Below are 21,815 nucleotides of genomic sequence, written 5' to 3'. Positions count from 1 at the left end.
TAGGGCCAGCTCCCTAATGAAGTAAGGTCTACTCCAATTAGGTCTGAACTTTCCTCTGGGATCTCTGATCAATCCCCTGATGACCTTCAGAACCAAGTCACCCCTCTGTAACGGTCTAGGCTTGACCCGCTTCTTAAAAGCACGGGCCATCTTCCTCTGGTAGGCACGAACATAATCTGTTGCCTGCAATCTCCTCTCATCTAGGATATTGAGCTGGTCTAATCAAGCCTGAACCCACTCTACCTTTGGAATCTGCCGTTCCAATGCTACTCTCAATGAACCCATCTCAATCTCAACTGGTAGCACTGCCTTCATACTATACACCAAGAAGTAGGGTGTTGCTCCTGTGGATGTGCGAAAAAAAGTCTGATAAGCCCACAATGCGAAAAAGGAGCTTCTCTAACCAATCCTGAGAAGTCTCAACCATCTTTCGCAAAATCCTCTTAATATTCTTATTCGCAGCCTCTACCGCTCTGTTAGTCTACGGCATGTACGCAGATGATCTATGATGTTGGATACCACATCTCTGTAATAGAGTGTCAACATCTGCTCTGAAATGCACTCCATTGTCCGAAATCAGCTCATAAGGGACTCCATAACGACAGATAATGTGTGATCTGATGAAACTAGCAACCCCAAATGATGCCAATCTCGCATACGAAGCAACCTCCACCCACTTGGTGAAGTAATCGATGGTGACCAAGATGAACTCATGACCATTGGAAGACTTCAACGAAATCTTCCCAATAATGTCTATGCCCCATACTGAAAATGGTCATGGTGAAGTCAGTGCATGTAACTCTGAAGGGGGTACGTGAATAAGGTCCCAATGAATCTAGCACTCTGGACATCTCTGAATAAACTGGCCACAGTCTATCTCCATGGTCAACCAGAAATAGCCAATCCTCATGATCTTACAGGCTAACATATATCCTCCCATGTGTGGTCCACAGACTCTCGCATAAACCTCTCTCATCACTCAATCAGTAGAGACGCGCGGTCTAGGCACAATAGTAACATCTCATCAGCTGACCGTCTATACAAAGTCTAGCCACAAATCACGAATCGGGCGGCCAACTGTCTCAATGCTCTCTCATCCTTGGTCGTGACAGCCTCAAGATATACTCCAAGTCTCAAAAATCGGTATATGTTATGATACCAAGGCAAGCCATCATCAAACTTTGCCTCATCAATCAAGCAACAATAAGCAGGAGCAAATCTCGACTCAATCAGTAAGAGGCAAACAATGGCATCGGCAAGAATATCAATCATGGAAGCTAGGGTAGCTAAGGCATCAACAAACCGGTTCTGCGCTCTAGACAAATGTGTATATCTCAAATCATCAAATCTCCCAACCAGTAGCTCTAAGTATGCATGGTAAGGCCTAAGCTTAACATCTCTAGTCTTCCATTCACCCTGAATCTGTCTCAATACCAGATTGGAGTCACCAAACACCTTCATCTGTCTGATCCCGAGCTCAAAAGTTGTCTCTAATCCCAAGATGCAAGCCTCATACTCAACAATATTGTTCGTGGTAGGATGTCGATCCGAGAATGCCAAACGAACAGATCGAGGAATGCAGTCACCACGAGAGGATATCAACAAGACACCTATCCCATATCCAGAATGGTTAGCCACACCATCAAAGTATATATTCCAACCTGACATACTACTCACAGTAGCAACATCCTCATTTGGGAAATCATCATCAATAGCTCTACCATCATAAACTGGTAATGAGGCTAAGTGATCTGCAACAATGCTCTCTTTGATAGACTTCTGAGTGACATAATGAATGTCAAACTCAGTCAAAAGTACCAACCATCTCATGAGTCATCCAACCAAAGTGGGTCTATCTAACAAATATCTCAGAGGATCAAGATGGGATATCAAGTGCACTGAATACTCGATCATGTAATGTCTCAGTCTCCGAGTAGCCTAAACCAATGCCAAGCAGTAGCTCTCAATCATGACATATCTCGTCTCATAATCCAACATCTTCTTACTCAAATAATAAATAGCTCACTCTTTGTTTGAATCATTGAGTTGAGCCAACATACAACCCAAAGCTACGTTTGAAACCGACAGGTATAGGAGTAAAGGACGGCTTGGTGTAGGAGGCACCAAGACTGTAGGTGACAACAAGTACTCTCTAATCCTTTCAAATGCATGTTGACACTAATAATCCCAAACAGCAGGTTGACTCTTCCTCAAGAGTCGAAAAATGGGCTCACAAATGTCTATCAATCTGGTAATGAATCTGTTGATGTACTGAAGTCTACCCAAGAAGTCTCTGATCTCTCTCTCAGTCCTCGAGGCAGGCATTCAAGGATGGCTTTGATCTTATCCGGATCTGCCTTTATGCCTCTCTCACTAACCATATATCCTAGGAGCTTCCCAAAAGTCACTCCAAAAATGCACTTCTTGGTATTCAGTCTCAATCTGAACTGTCTGATCTTCTTAAAAAACCTCTCCAAAGCTACTAGGTGGTATGATCTATCTCGGGATTTCACTATCATGTCATCTACATAAACCTCGACATCCCGATGCATCATGTCATGGAATAGAGTAGTCGTCGTTCTCTGATAAGTAGCTCCTACATTCTTTAAACCAAACGACATCATTCTGTAGTATTAAGTACCCCACTCGGTAATGAAATACGTTTTCTCCAAGTCCTCTGGAGCCATCAGGATCTAACTATACCCAGAAAATCTTTCCATAAAGGAGAACATTGAATGACCTATTGTACTATCAACCAGCATGTCATTGTGTGGGAGAGGAAAATCATCCTTAGGACTGGCCTTGTTAAGATCTCGAAAATTAACACAAACTCTCACCTTGCCGTCCTTCTTGGGAATAGGGACAACATTGGCCAGCCACTCAGGATACTCGACCATTGATAAAAATCCCACACTAAGCTACTTCTGAATTTCCTCTTTCACCTACAAGCTCTAACGAGGATGCAATCGTCTCAACTTCTGCTTAACCGATCTGGCATAGGGTAGAAATGGTAAACAATGTTGGACGATGGATGGTTCAAGGCCTGGCATGTCCTCGTAGAACCATGCAAAAACATCCAAATACAATCTGAGCAATCGGGCGAGGTCATTCCTCTCATCTGTAGACAAATCCAATCCAATCCTCAGCTCCCTCTGCTGGTTTGCTATACCAAAATCAACAATCTTGCCATCTCCTTTAGCAGGTGAAACTCTCTAATCACCAGGACTCAAATCAGAAACAGAAGAAGAGTCATCACCTGAATCGTGTTGTACAATCTCATTATCTATATCAAATATCTGTGATATGGGTGAAGAAGGTGCAGATAAAGTGATATCACAAGAGACAGGCAGATACTCGTAAATGCTCAAATCCATAAATGAAGAATCATGAACATAGTCAGAACGGGAGACAAATCCCTATAAAACATCAAATGAAAGAGGTGGGCCCATAAAGTTAGACGCTCCCTCAACTGGGCCATCAAACAAATCTTCAACAAGTATAACATCATTTGAAAACTCTGAAGCTGGAGCAGTCTAGACTTCCTCGGCAACCTCGATGGCGAACATCCCGAAGATATCGAATGGCGAAGCAAACTCAGGTTGAACTATCCCATCAATTTGGTTCATGCTCATTGCAAGCATCTCATCAATGTACTCGTCATGTGGAACAACTCCATCTACTATGTTTCCAATCTCGAAAAATGTCTCGTGCTCATCGACCTCATCCGAAAAATAGAGTGTCATAAGGCTCACACGATCTAGAGATGATGGGGCAGCCAACGCAGATGCCGAAGTGCCGAGAGTTCCATCACTCAACTATAGCTGATGGACAAGACGCTGAAACTCGACCTCCTGAACAATGCTGAGTCCCCCAATGATCCCATCCAAATGTGACTGTAGCTCTGACGCCTTCACAAAGTAGTCTGCTAAGCTTATAGTGTATAGGCGAACAGGATAATCAAAAGGTGTGTGAGTTAGTCGAGCCCTCACCCTCTCCTTTCGTAATCGCGTCATATATCGATAATCGACCTCAGTAGGGATGAGCCCAAGTCCAAACGGTACATCATGATCTGGGATAGCCATAAACTCACTAGGCTTGTGCTGACATAGCCCCAAACCCATGCTAGGTAAATAAGACATGCTCCTCATCATGTCAAGTACCACTGTGCTGCCATGCTGGTCAAACGACATAGCCACAAAGTCTCGGTAAAAATCCTCCATCTCTAGGGTCTGCACCTCATCAAACGTGAACCCAATCAGAAAGAGGTCATCATCACTATGACTGATCTGAAGTACTGGCTTAGAAGAAATAAACACATCTCCCATAAACTGCACTGTGATGACCTGGCCATCATGAATGAACTTCACTTTCTAATGAATGGAAAAAGGAATAGTTTCAGCTCTATGAATCAAAAGTCGACCCAATAGTAGGTTAAAGGATGTAGGAATCCTCAAAACCTTGAACAAAGTGGGGAAAGTGGTCGGACCTATCAATAGCTCAATCTCCAAAGTGCCCATAACCTCTCTCCTAGTGCTATCATATGCTCAGACTGTCTGAGTGGAGGGACCAAAGTCAAAGAAGGCATAGCCGAGGGCAATGGCAATAGCTAGAGGGCAGATGTTCAGGGCTGAGCCAATGTCCAAAATGACATATGGGACTCGACGACCTGAACAACCGACTGAGATATATAGTGGACGTGTATGGTCCGGACTATCGGGTAGCAAGTCATCATCAGAGAATACTATGTAAGTGACTCTGCCAACCGTCACCATGTGAATCATCAGGTGGCAAGTCATCATCAGAGACCCTCAATTTTTTTCCTTCAAAACTTGCATTTATCTTAGGGGTGTCACATGCACCCAATTTTTTTCGTATGACACCACCATGGCCCCTTTTTGGGCTTGATCGGTTTTCGAGTCTTGTGTCGGTTCATCTGCGATCCAATGTAGTGCGAGTGTGTAGTTCATTTTGGAGTGTCGTCATGGCCAATTCCCTAGTTGTTCACATCATGCTAAAAGAAAGAAGTGAGGTCTCCCCAAAACTTCAGTTCAGATAGAGTCCATAAGAGCAAGTTTAAATACGGAGCACTTGGGCTTGTTTCGATCATATCTCCCTCATCCGAACTCGGAATCAAGCACCGTTTTTTTGTTGGATTCCTTATTCTTCAAGGAACATTGTGTCAAAATTTGAGAATTTTTCTCAATCGGTCGACTGGTTGGGCAACCAGCTCAACCGGTTCGTCAAGTTTTTTTTTAGGTGGTCGACCGATTCGTCGGGGCTGCTTGCGAACGACTCTATTTTTTGCATTTTTGGTGCCCTTGTTCAGGCTAGCTCGAGCCCTGGTGCTCCAGATGAGTTAGGAGGATGTTTTATGTCCTCCGATTTGGGCCATTTTTCGGGGTGATTGCAACTCACCTTGAATCCATGTGGATTCTTGGCAGACAAAGAACTATGAAGTAATGAGGGGCAGCTGCCCATCTTGGGAAGATGAGAGCTAAATGAGTTGGGGTTTTGAGGCTGAAGGTGGGGATTTCCAAAGCTTAATGAGAAAGAAAATGGGGTGGTGCGGATGTTGAGGAAAAAAAGTTTGAGAGTAAAGGAAAATATGAGATGTTTGGAGAGGAAAAGAGGGAGGGTTTTTGAGAAATCTGAGGTAGAGACTCTGCAGAAAGGGAAACTGAAAGCATGGGGAAAAAGTCTAGGGGTCTTTGAGGGTTTGACACCTAGAGAAAAAGAAAAACGAAGGTCTGAGAGGGAAAATGAGGAAAAAATTTTAAAGAAAAACAGAGAGAACGGGAAAATGGAAGGATCTTGAGAAAAAAAAAAAAAAAAAATTTTTGTTTGCTTTGGAAAGAAGAAAAAAAAATCGTGATCACCGGTCTTGAGTGGATTTTGCAGAAGGATAATCAATCTCACTTGAAGTTGAGGAACACCTCTCAAATGCTGGTTCTTTCAGGGTATGTTTCTAATTACTCTCAGAATTCTTGCTTAAATTCAATTCCTCCTTCTGGTTGTTTTGGAATATTTAATGTTTTATTGATTGGTGTGGACGAAAAGGGCCATAAATTGCTATGTTGAAATTGGTTCTTTGTCTGTTTGCCATGTTCTTCATTCAGTAGATGCCATTGATCCCGTTTGATTTTGTTCATGTTAAAAATCTGTTTTGAATCATTCCCCCATTTCAGCCCATGAATCTACCATTGAACTAAGGCTATTTATATTCATCTTTTGCTCACCCTTCCCTGGGATTTTTTTTCTTTGATGTTTTCATCTATGCTTTCTACTCTTTTTTTACGGTGTTAGAGTCCTTGTCTGTGTGTTTGAGCTTGTATTGGAGAATGACAGAGGCTTGTATATAAGATATCAACCTGTCCAGTTCTGGAAGGTTTTGTGCCCGAACGGGATGGCTTCCTTTGCCGCCATGGCATGGGCGGCGCCTTTCTTTTGTGGCCCCCTCCCCTCGCCGGGATACATAGGAGCAGGGGTTCTGGTATAAAAGGCCAGAATGGAAAGAAAGAAGGAAGTAAGGAGCTCTTGATTGGTGAGAACTTCTTGGAGTATTTTCAGAGAGTGAGAGGGAAGACTCTATTTTGAAGTTTTTCTGATTTTTTATAGAAAGGTTGGGTGGCTCAGGTTTGGCCTTCTACAAGGAACACATTGTATTGTTTCAACCGGTTCTCCCTCATCCGGGCTTGGAATTAAGCATCGTTTTTTTGTTAGATTCCTTATTCTTCGAGGAATCTTTTGGTGTAGTTTCAGAATTTTTCTCAATCGATTGGACCAGTTGGGAACCGGTTCAACAGGTTCTTCTAGGCAGCCCTGTTTTATAAACACATTGTATTGTTTCGGCCGGTTCTCCCTCATCCAAGCTCGGAATTGAGCGCCGTTTTTTTTTTTTTGGATTCCTTATTCTTCAAGGAATCTGTTGGTAAAGTTTCAGAATTTTTCTCAATCAGTTGAACTAGTTGGGAACCAATTTAACAGGTTCTGCTAGGCAATCCCCGTTTCATAAACACGTTGCATTGTTTCAGCTAGTTCTCCCTCATCCGAGATCAGAATTGAGCGCCATTTTTTTATTTTTTATTTTGGATTCCTTATTCTTTTTAGGAATCTGTTGGTAAAGTTTCAGAATTTTTCTCAATCAGTTGAACCAGTTGGGAACTGGTTCAATAGGTTCTGCTAGGCAGCCCCAGTTTTATCATGTTTTGACCCCCATTTTTGTTGTGGCTTGAGCCCTTAGGCTCCAAGGCACTTGTGGGCCACCTTTAGGGTCAAAGTTTGGTTTGGTTAGATTTCACGTGAGCCCACTTTGTGGATGGAAAGAATATGGATTAAGCGAGCATGGTTTGGTTTGATGGAATTTGGAGGAATGTGTGCAAAAGAAAGCAAATCATTTATTTCATTTCAACCTGCTTTCTTCCCTTTTGGGTATGAGATTTGATATTTGATTGAGAGTGCATGTTGTATGCTTGTATTACTTGCCTCACCTTTTCCTTGCGGCGCATGGCTGAGGACCACATGTATGCACTTCGGCTTTGGATAATGAAATTCCCATGAATGCTTGGTGCATGATTTCTATGTATATTTGTTGTGCATTTGAGCTTATTGACTGACCTCTTATGCAGCGCTTGGCTAGGGACCTCAGGTATGCACTCTGATTTTGACTTGTTGAGTGTACGTGCATGCTAAATACTAGGCGGGTCTATGTGATTCATGTCATTTGTTTAGCCCAAGGTTTGTTTGATATTTGACCCATATGCTCCCATATACCCAATTCATTAGTAGAAACCGAGTTCCGGGCCTAGAAGGGTGCTACCTCGCATGAGGTACCTTCCCGATAGGTAACCTGATACCCAGACCCATAATCTAGTTTCCGCAGACCGCTTTTTCTTGACTGGAGTCATGCTAGGGTTTTTTTTCTTACTTAAATTTTCCCCATTTAAAAATAAAAATAAAAAGGAAGTGGCGACTCCAAATAAAACCGCTCCTCACAGGGACGAATTTTTCAAAACTTGAAAACTAGTTTTCCCTTTCACCTTTAAAATAGCAAATTGCACCGGTCGGTAGATCGGGTGAGAGTCCACACATACTGTACATCGGAAGTGTGAACATCATCAATATATGGAGTCTAAACCTCATCAACATCTGGAATCAAAACAAATGGTGTCTGAACACTGTAATGTGGGAAATTTAATGGCTCAACAATGGTCATCTATACTGATGCCGCCTCAGGGACCAGCCTAAATGGTGTGGACATCTGAGGGCCCAAATTCACTCTGCCTATCTCATAAATCTCGTCTAATACTATGGGCTCTAGCTCTGACTTATCCCAGCTCAGCATGTGGATATGATCGTCAAGCTCAACGAAGTCAATGAAGTGTGTATGTCATCGGTCGAAGGGGGAGTCGCATGTGTAGTGTGAGTCGGTAATGGGTTTGTGGTTACACTTGGCTGACCTAAGTGAACCAAACCCTGATCAATTCAATCCTGGATAGCATATCTCAAAGCAATACAACGGTCAATCTCATGTCATGGCCCCTGATGATATGCACAGTGTAGATCCATCCTAAACTGAGGCAGGGCAGGCTGAGGTAATAGTCTAGGAGTGAGAGTTGTCAACAATCTAGCCTTTGTGAGTTTTTGAAGAGCCTGGCTCAACGGCATACCCAATTGTGAAAACTGTCTCTAGGTCCTCAAAGCAAAAGGAGTAGGGGTCTGCAGAGCTCTAGGTCTAAGATAGGATGTTGTAGGTCTCACGGCAAACTGTGTTACATAACATGGCTGCCCTGTGGCAAAATATGAAACAGGAGGCTCTCTATGCCCTATGCAACGTGGTAAGGCAGTGCTAATGTAGGAGACATGTAGGCCTAATCATATGACTGATGAGGTGCCCGTGGCCTATACTGCACACGAGACGATGATGGGTAGTAGAATCCAAAAGCCTGCCCAACTGTCTGATAGCATCTAGAAGGTCTCAACCCTGTTGAATCAATAGCACCCACATCTCCTGATCTCTGTCCTCCTAAGGGCTTCTTCCCTTTTGAATCAAAATGAGAAGACTCAGACCATAATCCTCTAGCTATGCCCTCTTCTATACCATATAAGGCTTGTACCAAATATCCAAAATCCATATGAGGAAATCCCATCAAGTGCCGAGCAAATCGAGGCTGCAAGCTCCTCATAATCATGCTAATTTGATCCCTCTCAAATGGTCTATCAATAACCTGTGAAATCTTCTCCCTCCAGCGGGAGATAAATGAGGTGACCGACTCCTCCAGACTCTGTCTCAAAGCCTCTAACTCTCTCCTCGAGACGTCAATGGTAGTATTAAATGCAAACTATCTCAAAAACTCCTGGGCCAAATCATCCCAAGTCCGGTAGCGTGATACATCTAATGAAGCAAACCAACGTTGTGTCGCACTACTCAGAGACATAGGGAAAAACATAACCATCTGGGCCTCATCCAATCCATGAGCCCTCATGATCGTGTTGTAAAGCCTTAAATGGATGCGAGGACAACCAATGCTCATGTATCTCTCAATCTCGGGCATCCTAAACTTGGTCGATAAACTGGCCACTAGTGCTCCATTAAAATCCTTCCAAGTAATAGCTTTATTTATAGTCCTCAACTGCCTCAACCTCTACTCAAGTCTATCCATACGAGCATGTGGGTCCTCTGAGGTCAGGGTAGGCATGGTGACAAGAGGCGGGATAACCTCGATCTGACTATGTAGAGTGAAAGGTATAGCCTGTGGTGCCGACGAATTAGGTGGAGGGAGTGGTTGTACTGTAGGTTCAGACTGTGCGCCATCCTGAGGCGGAACCTGTTGGGCCTACTGCCCATCTATCATCCAGCCTAAGCCAACTATAGCCTCTTGAATCGAAGCCATGGTCGTAGCAAACTAGTCAACGATAACCACCTGCGAATCCATATCCCTCTTATCTGATCTCTGGTCTGACTGGTCTGATGCTCTGATCAATCTACCCCTAACTCTTATCCAAGAAGCTGGACCCAAATCGAATATCAATACTCCTACAATAGTGGAAATACTAGATAAGATACGGGGTAAAGGAAACTCCACAAAGAATGTCTATCAAATATGTTGAAAGGTAACCTAGAAGTAATCAAACTGATATCCAATCTTGAGCATATATATAAGAGACTATTATGAAGGTAACTAAACCTATCACTACTAAACCGGCTCTGAAGGCTCACAGATGCAGCCACGTGTTAAGAAAGGAAATCCTGATTGAAAAATCTAAGGCTCAACCTATAAGGCCAACGTGGATCTAAAAAGGACATGGGTAAACTTTAAAGGATTCCTAGTAAAAGCAATCATACCTTCTAGCAGTACGCAACCCTCTACACACCTTCAAAGAGACGGGGCGTTTCCATGCAAGGTGGTCATCGCCTCCACACATGCACTACCTCGACATCTCATGGGGTTTCCTATAGTGAAAGTTCTCGCAACTCTCAACACTCAGTAGTCAACTAAAGTGCACAGTGAGTGGTGTGGGTGCATCCGAAAAACCTATGAAGTTAAAGTAGAAAAAGAATCACACTGGCCACACAAATATCCTTAAAATCTAACTCTAGGTTATACAAGTCTTCAAATGTTGGACTCCTATTAGCATCAATGTGTCAACCACCTCCAAAACGCTCACAAACATAGATATAGCCCATCACTAGACCCTACTCCTAATCACTAGCTCGATTGAAGAACAAACAAAGCAACAAGTCTCATATCAAATACAAGATCAAGGAAAACAAGGTTGACCGAGACTAGGGACTTGGAGATAAGGGGATAGGTGTGTGTCCCACATAGATAAGCAACTCATGCAATCACACGGAGGAGAGAAGTCATGCAAAGCATATGTGTATTACTCATATCTACACACAAGCTAGGAAAAAATATGATAATCGAGATGAATATTTAGCAAGGATAGCATGCTCTATGATTTGATCAAAATAATATACAAGCAAGAAAAATCAAAACTAAGACAAATAAGGTATACAGCAAAATGAACATTCATGTCAAAGTGAGTAGAATAATCATGGCAAGAGCAGAATTAGTCTGCTAAGACAAATAAGAGAATCAATCAATATCATCAACATGTCAATGTCTCAATGTATTATGATCACTTAAGCATAGGAAAGCCCAAAGAGATGGTATCGATCAATCACCTAATCAAACGCCACATTTGTCTTATCTTAAGTTCAAGCTTGACTCTCTAATTCCCCAACTGAGTCGCCATTTTGTGGACCCCGTATTTCGCTCGATACGTTCCCATTTGATGGTGAAACTCGTTTTTTTATTTATTTGTGAAAAATTATGATTTTTAAAGAAAGACTTGGAGTCGCCACTTATTTTTGTTTTATTTTTTAAGGGAAAAAAATAAGAAATGAAAACCCTAAATGTGACTCCTGAAGGGAAAAAAAAAACAGGTCTTCGAAAAACTGAGTCTGGGTTCGAGGGTCAGGTTACCTATTGGAAATGTACGGTGGTGAGTCGTAACACCCCTCTAAGCCCGTATACATACGGTTTCTACTAAATAAGGTGAAGCAAGTGTGGCAATTGATAAGAAAATTAATGGATACCAATGAAATGATCAAATAATAAAACAAATCATGCATAAGAATAAGCAAAGTGGGAATGAGATCGTACCTTAACAACAAGTAATAGTGCGCTATCATGGAAACAAGGTTAGCTCAAGTATAAAATTATCACATGCGTATCAAAGAGCAAGACAAAGATCAAACAATATTCATTAAGTATGAAAATTGACCATCATAAGAGAAAACTCATATGTGGGGCCCCCACCAAAGCCCAATTTATCTTGCATGAATTAGTCTCACAAATTCCATTATTTTGGAATCATGAAAAAATCATTCTTGCTTATTTAAAAATCAAGAGAAACAGAAAAATTATTTTAAAATCAAAGAAAAATTTATGAATGTGCTTGCCTGAAAGAAAAAGGCAACAAGTTTATTAAAAACGAGATTTTTGGTGACCTTAAACCTTAAGGAAAAATGAAGAGTGATAGAATTAAAGAAATATTTGAAAACTGGAGTGAAATCAAAATTATTTAAAAGAAAACTAAAGTTTTGAAATTTATTCGAAAATTGAAAGCCTGAAAATTACTTGAAAATTGGCATTTTGAAAATTAAATTTAAGAATTGGAATTTTGGAAATTAAATTTGAAAGAAATTGGAATTTTGAAAATTATTTGAGAATTTGAGTTTTGAAAATTAAATTAAGGAATTGATACTTTGGAAATTAAATTTGAAAGAAATTAGCAAATTATTTGAGAATTGGAATTATGAAAATTGGAATCTTGAAATTATTTGAAGATGGAATTTTTAAAAATAAATGTAATAATAATAATAATAATAAACTTTGGAAATTAAATTTGAAATAAATAATAATAATAATAATAATAATAATAATAATAAATTATTTGAGAATTGAACCTATGAAAATTAAATTATGAAAATTGGAATCTTGGAAATTATTTGAAGATGAAATTTTTAAAAATAAATGTAATAATAATAATAATAATAATAATAATAAATAAATAAATAAATAAATGTGAAAATTGGAATTTTGGAAATTGGAAATTAAATTCGGAAATTGGAAAATTGGAATTTCTGAAATTGGGAATTAAATTTGGAAATCGGAATTTTGAAGAATTATTTAAAGATGGAAGTTTATAAATAAATAAATAGATAATAAAGAAAATAATAATGAATAAATAAATAAATGTGAAAATTGGAATTTTGGAAATTGGAAATTAAATTTGGAAGAATTATTTAAAGATGCAATTTTAAAAAAATAAATAAAATAATAATAACGAAAATAATAATGATTAAATAAATAAATGAGAAAATTGGAATTTTGGAAATTGGAAATTAAATTTGGAAATCAGAATTTTGAAGAATTATTTAATGATGGAATTTTTAAAAATAAATAAATAGATAGATAATATGATAATAAGAATAATGATTAAATAAATAAATGTGAAAATTGGAATTTTGGAAATTTAAAATTAAATTTGGAAATTGGAATTTTGAAAATTTATTTAAAGATGGAATTTTTAAAAACAAATAAATAAATAAATAAAATAACGAAAACAATAATGATTAAATAAATAAATGTGAAAATTGAAATTTTGGAAATTGGAAATTAAATTTCGAAATCAGAATTTTGAAGAATTATTTAAAGATGAAAATTTTCAAAATAAATAAATAAAACAATGATAGTAATAACGAAAATAATAATGGTTAAATAAATAAATGTGAAAATTGAAATTTTGGAAATTGGAAATTAAATTTCGAAATCAGAATTTTGAAGAATTATTTAAAGATGAAAATTTTCAAAATAAATAAATAAAACAATGATAGTAATAACGAAAATAATAATGGTTAAATAAATAAATGTGAAAATTGAAATTTTGGAAATTGGAAATTAAATTTCGAAATCAGAATTTTGAAGAATTATTTAAAGATGGAATTTTTAAAAATAAATAAATAAATAAAACAATAATAATAACAAAAATAATAATTATTAAATAAATAAATGTGAAAATTGGAATTTTGGAAATTGGAAATTAAATTCGAAAATTGGAATCTCGAAGAATTATTTAAAAATTGAAGTTTTAAAAATTAAATTTGAGAATCGAAATTTCGAAAAATTATTTGAGAATACAATGATTTTTTTCCAAAGATTTTAATATGTTTCTTCATTGCCAAAGCTACTTTTTTTTAATCATGGTTTGCCCTACCATTGTATTGCAAACCCCTCTCTATTCCATTGGCAGAAGTAGATCACATGTAAATCATGAAAAAATGATGGCAATCAAACAATCACACCCTTGAAGTATGATCCAAGAATGTGCTTGGGTCCGTCAAAAACCAACACCATCCTACAAAATGAACCCCTACAATAACCTAATTAACATAAGGTAGAGACATGACCAGAAAATCTCACTACTAATTAGTTGTTCACTAGTCTTAAGGGCAACAAAAGATGCCAATATTCCCCATAAAAATTTAAGGTTTATTAATAGATTTGCTGAAGAACTCAGCAACATATTAACACAATAAAAGAAGTGAACAAAACAAAACCCAGAAGTAAACAACCCAAACTGAAAGCAACACAACACAACACACATACAAGACAAAATAAAGAACAGTTTTTTTTACCCTGATAAAACACAAAAACCATAAACATATTTCTCATCCAAACACTGCCCCACGTGCATTCTCATTTCTCAATAGCAAAGCAATAAATAGGTCTAAAAATAGCAAAATAAAGCCACAAAAAATAGCACAAAAAGCAAACCCATGTGCACCTGACTTCAATCAAACAGGCATTGTGAAGAGTGCATCATAAACAAGGCAAGACAGAACCTTTGTTTAGCACCCACCAACAAAAAGACCAAAAAAAAAGTTTTAAAAAATGAGAAAAGAGAAAAAAAAAATCAGTTACAGGAAAACGCTGACTCCATGCCTGAAAACTTTACCTCCGGTTTTCTCATAATAATCCCAAAAATATAAGAGGAGACTCTAAGAATTAGAAGAGAATGAGACAATAGAGATGAGAGAATAGATGAGAAAGAGTGAGCAGAAGAGGAAATTCATGGAAGAGAAAACAGAGAAGAGAGAGAGAAGTGAAAGTGAAGAAAAACAGGACAGGTGCAAGAGAAGATAACATTGTTAAATCCAGCTCCATTTCATGAAGATCAATGGGCAAAATATGGGTGTAATAAAAAGGAGTAAGAACACGATCTTTGAGGATCACATTCAGTGATGGGCCAAAACATCAGATACTTACCAGAGAAATCAAAGACATCGAAAATGGAAGCAAAACGGAACATGCATATATACAATCAGATTCAGCAAGACAACCCTGTGGCCCTTTAATGTCCATAACAAACAACAAACAACCAACAACATCCAAAGACCAGTAGAAAATATAGAAACAAAAGCATGAAAGCAGAAAAGAACCCGAAACATACGTCAATCATACCTGAAATAACTCCTTTAGGTTTTGCTTCTGTAAAGGTTCTCTCTTTTTCCTCAAGTTGCCGAACACGCTCCTCTGTAACCAGCCACCAACACGCCCTCTTCCATGTAACCCAAAAACTCTCTCTGGTTTCTTTCCAACAGCTCTCTATAGCCCCAACTACCTCTCTGTCCTCTCTTCTTCCCATCCCATTTGACCGCCTAGCACAGCTCACCCACCAGCTATTCTTCCTTCACCTTCCATTTTGTTTGGCTGCCCAAGAATGGCTCCTTCTCAAGATGGCCAAAAAAATAATAGTAATAAAAAAATAAAATAAAATAAAATCCAACCCCTTTATCCGAGAGAGGTCTACAAATATTTTTATACAAAATTAATTTCATGTATTAATTGTTTTATCATTTCTTAAAGATGCATATAAAATTTTAAATTTTTAAATTTTAATGATTTTTATTTTTAATTGTTATTAAATTTTCATTAATATAATAAATTAACTTTCTGGTTTTATATATATATATATATCAATATATTCATCTGTGAGCACCCTTTCTCTCCATTTTTATTAAAGGAAAAGATGGGCATGTTTAGCAACACCCTTAGAGGACCACTTTTCCATTCCATAGATGTTTCTTCCTCCACAATACATTACTATTATTACACTATTAATCAAACTAATAGAGACTATTTTTCTTCGTCCAAATCTTCTTTATTATGCATTTTCTAATTCTTTTAGGTGTATTTAGTACACACTATAATAGAAAATATGATTGGATTAGTGGTGAATCATAACTATATCAAAAAGGGTTAAAATCTTGATAAAAGTGAATTGTGGTTTTCATGAAAATCAATTTTAAATTTTATTCTTATTTTAAAAACAATCTAAAAATAATAGAAAATAAAATAAATTTCTTATTCTTAATTAATAATTTTTCCATCTATTAGATATTCATATGCAATTACTCCATCAACTTGTTTTTATACCAAGTTTGACTCTTTTTATAAGGATTATTAGTATCTAATAAGATAAAATCCTAAAATAAAAATAAAAATAGAAGAATATTTATATTTTTGTAAAACTCATTTTCTCTCTAGACGACAATCTCTTTTTGTTTTTATTATTTCTAAATAAGCCCATGCAAAGAAAAAATAAAATATGGGTGTATTTAGCATTACTTAAATTACAACTTTCTTATTAGACAACTTGCTTATTGGAAGATGGCTCCGAATGTGTTTATTTGGTTTGATGTCTACTGTCTTTTTCCTCTATGATGTATTACTTTATTGTCCCATTAATGAAATGAGACCGTTTTTCTTTATTTCTAATTCATGTCTCACTAGTTGGATATAGCATGTGATTTATATTATATCTCATGTATAATATGAGATAAAATAAAAATGAGATAATATGTCTTGCCTATGGTTGAAATGAGATAAAATAAATAATATTTTTTTAATCTCCTATGGGATTAGGGTTGTAACTTAGGGAGGTTGGTTGAATTGATAGCTAATTCAAACTCAATCCAACTTAAAAAACAATCAACTCGACTCCTATCCAACTTGACTTCTAACTTGACGTATTCAATTCAATTTCAACCCATCCTTATTTCTCTAACTTCGGATTGAGTTTAGATTGTGAGATTAGACTTAAGTTGATTGAGTTAGACTCAGGTTAATTGGGTTGTATACTATCCATAATATTTAAAAAAGAAAAAAAATCTTTATATTTATACTAAAATTTAAATAGTAATTATGGAATTTTTTCAAGATAGCAACAAAAAAAAATTATGTATTGTTCTAAAAAATAAAAATAAAAATAAAAATATATGATACAATTAATTTGACATTTTTTTAAAAAAACTAAAAAGAAAATAAATATTATTATATAGAATAATATACGTTATAAATGTTATGAAAATATTAACTCAAGTTTGGGTTAAGTTAGGTTCAAACTATGTGAACCATGACCCCAACTCAATCATAATATTGAAAATAACCGCCTAAACTTGCCCAAATGTTGAGCTATGTAGAAATAACTGTCTAAACTTACCCAAATGTTGAGCCATGTAGAGTCAACCTGCCTAAAGTTGCACCCTATATGAGATATAATCATCTTATATTAATATGAGATAAAATAATTCTATATTAAGATACAAGGTATACATATTTCATGAATCATAACTTCACTCTTTTTGCCTATTTTGTTTATCTTTTATAATTTCCTATATTAATTATCATTTTGTGAAACGAAAAATTTTAATTCAAAAAATTAAAATTTTTATTTAAAAATACAAATATTATATTTAACAATATAATATAATATTTTTATTTATAAACTCCAGATATTTTAATCATAAAAAGTTTTTCATTCCTTTTTTTTTCTTTTTATAAACTAAACATAAATATGGCATAATATATCTCATTGAATATATTACTTTCTAAAATCATTCCTCTGTATATTATATTCAAAGATATCATATTCAATTAAAAATGATATTATAGGAAATACACATACTAATATAATATTCAAAGATATCATATTCAATTGAAAATGATATTATAGGAAATATACATATATTAATATAATATCCAAATATTCAATTAAAAATGATATCATTGGATATGAATACACTATCTAATGACATATAATTCCTAATATATTTATATCTTATCTTGTTTTATCCCAACTCATCCTATTGAGGTAACCAAACCCAGCTTATATTAGTACATTATAAAAGAAATGAAAACATGATCGGATTAGTAGTGAAACATAATATATTCCAAAAAGATGAATTAAAATATTGATAAAAGTGAATATGAGAATAAATTTTTAAGTCTTGTTCTTATTTTTGTAAAGATGAATTTTCTTTTAGTTATGTTTAGTTAATCATTATATGAACTTGGATAATTATATTTTTTTTAAACAATTTTTAGTTATTTATTTTTTTGAAAATGCTTGTGATTAAGAAAAATGAAAACTTTAAAAATAAAATGTAAAACCTTATTTGATTTTGAGTTTTCATTACTATAAAAATTTAATAAAAAAATATAATCAAAATTATATTTATATTATCTTTTATATATATTATACTTGAAATGCATTTGTTCTTTTTTTAAAAAAAATTATCTAATAAAATAACCTAATATGCTTATAATTAATTAAATAATTTATTTTAATATAAAAATATATCCATTTATAATAATTTATAGTTTAATAAATAAACAAAATATGTAGATCATACTTCCTATGTCACGACTTAAAACCCATGGAAAGCAACAAGGACATTATGCCTACATAGCGGATGTTTGTGATGTCTCACATCAGATAAGGGATAAAGTTCTTGACACTATATTAGTATAAACTCTTCTTAACTAAAGTAGATGAATTTTAAAGTCATAAGGACCCTTTTAGCCTGGACATTATTTACACTATTGGGTGCAAGTCCTTGATTATGTAGACACACGATTTAAAGCCTTTGAACCAAGCTGACAATATCTACATGGTTGATTGGTGGGTGCAGGTTCTTAATTATGTAGGCACGCAATTTAAAGCCTTTGAACCGAGCTGACAATATCTATATGGTTGATTAGTGGTTGGGTGTGGGTCATTACATCCTTCATCATATTTCATTTCAAAGATATAAATGATAATATTTTACTTATATTAGTATTTTTATATTTATAATATTTATTAAGCTATTTTATACCATTTGCTTCTTCTTCTTCTTTTTGTCAATTTTTCACAAAACAATTTTCGTTTCAAAAAAATTCTGAAAATATTTTACAATAATTCTTAGGAAATTAAAATATGTTTTCAAAAACATTATGTTTTGTATTTTTGACAGCAGAGAATTGTTATGTACTTAAAATTAAATCATCGTCATTAAGAAAAGCACAAGCTATTGAAACATCAAACAAGCTAAACCAGTCCAGTGATAACACGTGCCCAGAAGTTCCCTTCCTTCCCTGGACTCCTTCATTCCTATAATATCCACTCTCTTGCACTACAGGTCCACACTTGCCTTCGACCAACGCGCGACTGCTTTCTTCGCCAGTGAAATGGGAAAAGCAAGCGACAACGGCGCAGGTTCAAGCTGGTGGGCTTCTCCAACTTCGTGCGCACCAACCCCATGTCCGATCATTTCGGTGTCAAGCGGTTCCACCATATCGAGTTCTGGTCCACCAATGCCATCAATCTAGCCCATCGCTTCTCCTAGGGTCTGGGCATGCCCATTGTTGTCAAGTCCAACAACTCCACTGGAAACGTTATCTATGCTTCCTATCTTATTCACTCTGACGACCTTAACTTCCTCTTTACTGCACCTTATTCTCCATCCATCGCCGGAGATCTAGAAAACGCCGAGGCCATCGAGGTCAAAGACGCTGAGGGCGCATTCCATACCAGCATCACTGACAGCGCGAGGCCGATGTCGCCTCCGGTCACGATGGGTGGCTCCTTCGTGATCTCCGAGGTCCATCCCTATGGGTGGACGAAGGATCATCGTTTCCCATGGACTTGGGGCTCCGGCGGGTGGACCACACCGTGGGTAACGTGCCGGAGCTGGCGCCGGTGGTCGCGTACTTGAAGCAATTAAATGGATTTCACGAGTTGGCAGAGTTCGCGGCGGAGGACGTGGGAACTAGCGAGAGTAGGCTAAACTCGGTGGTGTTAGCCAACAACAATGAGATGGTGTTGCTGCCATTGAATGAGCCGGTGTTTGGTGCAAAGAGAAAGAGGCAGATACAGACGTATTTGGAGCACAATGAGGGGGCTGGAGTGCAGCATTTGGTGCTGATGAGCGACAATATTTGCAGGACACTGCGGGAGATGAGGCGGCGCAGCGGGGTTGGGCGCTTCGAGTTCATGCCCTCGCCACTACCAACTTACTACCGTAATATGAAGAAGAGGGCTGGGAATGTGCTGACGGATGATCAAATTAAAGAGTGTGAGGACTTGGGGATTTTGGTGGATAAGGATGATCAAGGTACCTTGCTCCAGATTTTAACCAAGCCTTTGGATGATAGGTATGCCCGTAACCCATATATGTTGTTATTCACTTTTTTTGTTTTTTGTTTTTGTTTTCTTTTCCAATTAAATGATATTTATTGTTTCAGGAAATTCTGATTAAATCCTTGTGTTGGAAGAGTGGTGATGCAGGGGATCTAGGCTTTACCATTTTCCCCTTTCTTCTTCTTCATTTTTTATTTTTTTATTTTTTTTGTTCAAATAAAAGGGGCAACAACAGAGAGATGAAATGGAATAAATGGGTAGAAACAGAGGATGGGAGAGGAGCCTCTAAACTGATACAGTAACATCATTCAGGAGGAAAGGAATCTAAATCTAATGCACAAGGGAGACCCTAAAAAGTTGATCTTTTGTCTTTTTTATCTGTCATTTTGTTTTTTTAGAACTAATCTTAAGTTGCTAATTGATCACCCCTTTTGGATACCTAGTGTTTTGAGGCTGTCTTCCCCATTTTGAAGATAGCTATGGCAAGAACTGGAGAAAAAAACTCATATTTCTGGAGTTGCATTATATTGCTGGATTAATTGGTTTTGCTTGTATCTTTTGTGCAGGCCCACAATATTTATTGAGATGATTCAGAGATTAGGGTGTATGGTGAAGGATGATGAAGGGAAGGTGGTATCCTAGAAGGTTGGGTGTGGAGGGTTTGGGAAAGGCAACTTTTCAAAACTTTTCAAATCCATTGAAGAGTATGAGAAGACTCTTGAAGCCAAGCGAATTGCAGAGCCTGCTCCTGTATAAGAACAAGAACTTCTTGTGTCTCCTTGATCCATAATTCTCTTTGATGAGGCAGCCGCTGAACCTGGGTTAGTTTGTTCCTATCTGTATTAGTTCATCCCTATCTATACATGAAGAACGAGAGAATAGTTAAGTTCAGTGTTCATCATTCTGGGTCTAACCTAGTGTGTGTATCCTAATTTCAATCTTCAAATAATTTTATGGATCATTAAAGCTACCAATCCTTTTGTGGATCAGTGTTTTGCAATCAAGTACATGGAAGAATGATCCTGCATTTAGCTTTGTGCTGAATATTATATAGATTCCCCAACTGTTAAATTGATAACTAGTAGCAGTGCAGAACTTATTATCGGAAAAGGCTAAGGTGGCCTATTCTAGAAGTATCAGAGGTATTCCATTAAAGTTACTTGTGCAAGTGCTGTCTTTTTACCTTTTGTGAGGAATATCACTTTTTGGGATCTTTGTGATAGTCTCTTTTCTGTCTTGTGGAAGGGATGTCAGTCAATTTCTTGGTAAGAAGACAAGATATAATAGTGGCTTCCAATATCAAGAACTATGGTGCTACATGTTCTTTGTGCGCAGGGCAGAAGTTTTCCAATCTTGCTAAGGAAAGATTTTCCTAATTGGGGATGCAAAACATGGAAAGCATTTGGAGACAATTCCCCTTGAAGAGCATCTTGGCTACTATTAAGCTGTCAATAGGAATACCCAAATTGGTTCTTTCTAATACTGGTCAGAAATCACTTGCATCACAAATGGGGCAGAAGTTTCAAGTTGCTTTCCACTACGTTGATTACTGCTTGTATCTCATATAACTTTCCTATCCAAGACATGAATTCTTTAGAAAGAACCTCCAGTGTTTTAAATCATCTAACACTGAAAACAGAGGCTGGAAATCATTATAGGAATACCATATCAGAGGTGCTGCTTTTAATCCCAGTGTCCGCAAAAGGTATACCAGAAGTGATACAGGTATTGTAAGGGTAAAAGCTATGAGGGAAGCCTTGTGAACCGCTGGCTGATATTGTAAT

At 36.8% G+C, this 21,815-nt stretch overlaps 1 pseudogene; it reads left to right on the top strand.

Annotated features, from left to right (window-relative positions):
* The first annotated feature begins 4,596 nt into the window (after positions 1-4,596).
* LOC100252337 (4-hydroxyphenylpyruvate dioxygenase-like) lies at positions 4,597-21,138 on the top strand (annotated as a pseudogene).
* Positions 21,139-21,815: the final 677 nt, after the last annotated feature.

This window comes from Vitis vinifera, chromosome 2 (assembly GCF_030704535.1).
Source record: "Vitis vinifera cultivar Pinot Noir 40024 chromosome 2, ASM3070453v1".
Classification (NCBI taxonomy): domain Eukaryota; kingdom Viridiplantae; phylum Streptophyta; class Magnoliopsida; order Vitales; family Vitaceae; genus Vitis; species Vitis vinifera.
Note: the sequence above shows the minus strand (reverse complement) of the source record. Positions and strands in the feature narration are given on the sequence as shown.